The sequence below is a fragment of the Leopardus geoffroyi genome, chromosome D1, assembly GCF_018350155.1.
Source record: "Leopardus geoffroyi isolate Oge1 chromosome D1, O.geoffroyi_Oge1_pat1.0, whole genome shotgun sequence".
Classification (NCBI taxonomy): Eukaryota; Metazoa; Chordata; class Mammalia; order Carnivora; family Felidae; genus Leopardus; species Leopardus geoffroyi.
In genome coordinates, this window is record NC_059329.1 from 36665098 (window position 1) to 36667045 (window position 1948).

The 1948-nt window shown below is 36.7% G+C and overlaps 1 non-coding gene across 1 annotated transcript; it reads left to right on the forward strand.

Annotated features, from left to right (window-relative positions):
• The first annotated feature begins 668 nt into the window (after positions 1 to 668).
• LOC123602878 lies at positions 669 to 776 on the forward strand. The gene has a single exon (XR_006714631.1). It is a non-coding gene; the product is annotated as a U6 spliceosomal RNA (small nuclear RNA).
• The last annotated feature ends 1172 nt before the right edge of the window (positions 777 to 1948 follow it).

Here is a 1948-nt window from a genome sequence, read left to right on the forward strand (position 1 = left end):
ATGTGATTAGAATAAAATGTTTCAGGGGCGCCTGGGTGGCGCAGTCGGTTAAGCGTCCGACTTCAGCCAGGTCACGATCTCGCGGTCTGTGAGTTCGAGCCCCGCGTCAGGCTCTGGGCTGATGGCTCAGAGCCTGGAGCCTGTTTCCGATTCTGTGTCTCCCTCTCTCTCTGCCCCTCCCCCGTTCATGCTCTGTCTCTCTCTGTCCCAAAAAAAATAAATAAACGTTGAAAAAAAATTTTTAAAAATAAAAAAAAAAAAGAATAAAATGTTTCAATCCCTCCAGATATCACACACAAAAATTTATAAAATATGAATTAGGACCTAAATATAAAAGCTAAAGATATAAAACTCTTAGAAGAAAGTAGAGTAAAAAAAAAGTATAAACCTCGGGTATGAAAAGGATTTCTTAAACAGGACATGAAAAGCACATAACAGGAGAAACTTGTAATCTATATTAATCAAATATAAAATTTACCTGCTCTTCTAAAGTCACCATTAAGCAAAGGAAAAGGCAAGCCTTGGACTGGGTACAAATAATTACAATCTGGCAAAGGATTTGTACCTAGAATATATAAAGAATATTACAATAAAATAACAAGATAATAAGTGACTTTTAATAGTGCACAAAATATTTCAAATGATACTCCACAAAAGAAAATACGCAAGTGCTCTCTTCAGCAGCACATATACTAAAAATAGGAACAATACAGAGAAGAGTAGCATGGCCCCTGTGCAAGGATGACACTCAAATTCATGAAGCATTCCATATTTTTATGAATTAAAAAGTCCTATAAATGAGGTGCAAAATAAAATGGAGGTGGCCACAGCACGGATTAAAGAGGCAGAGGAGAGAATAAGAGAATTAGAAGATAAAATTGTGGAAAAAGAGGAAGCTGAGGAAAAGAGAGATAAAAACAATCCAGGATCATGAGGGAAGATTTAGAGAACTAAATGATGCAATCAAACAGAACAATATTTGTGTCACAGGAATTCCAGAAAAACAAGAGAGATAGAAAGGGGCTGAAGGTATACCTGAACAAATCATAGCTGAGAACTTCCCAGATCTGGGGAACGAAACAGGCATTGAAATCCAAGAGGCACAGAGAACTCCCTTCAGATGTAAATTGAATTCATCTTCTGCATGACATATTTTAGTAAAACTGGCAAAATACAAGGATAGAGATAGAATTCTGAAAGTAGGTAGAAGTGAAGAAACAATGGCCCTGAATGATACATTGGGCCAGATGGACTTGACAGATATATTTAGAACTCTGCATCCCAAAGCAACAGAATATACTTTCTTCTTGAGTGCACAGGGAACATTCTTCTAGATAGATCACATACTGGGTCACAAAAAATCCATAATAAATGTAAAATAATTGAGATCATACCATGCACACTTTCAGACCACAATGATATGAAACTTGAAATCAACCACAGGAAAAAGACTAGAAAACCTCCAAATGCATGGAGGTTAAAGAAAATCCTACTAAGAAATGAATGGAATAGCTTGAGAAGGATAGGTATTATCTCTGCTTTAAACGTCTGGTAGAACTCCCCTGGGAAGCCATCTGGTCCTGGACTCTTATTTGTTGGGAGATTTTTGTTGACTGATTCAATTTCTTCGCTGGTTATGGGTCTGTTCAAGCTTTCTATTTCCTCCTGATTGAGTTTTGGAAGTGTGTGGGTGTTTAGGAATTTGTCCATTTCTTCCAGGTTGTCCAGTTTGTTGGCATATAATTTTTCATAGTATTCCCTGATAATTGCTTGTATCTCTGAGGGATTGGTTGTAATAATTCCATTTTCATTCATGATTTTATCTATTTGGGTCATCTCCCTCTTCTTTTTGAGAAGCCTGGCTAGAGGTTTGTCAATTTTGTTTATTTTTTCAAAAAACCAACTCTTGGTTTCGTTGATCTGCTCTACAGTTTTTTAAGATTCTGTA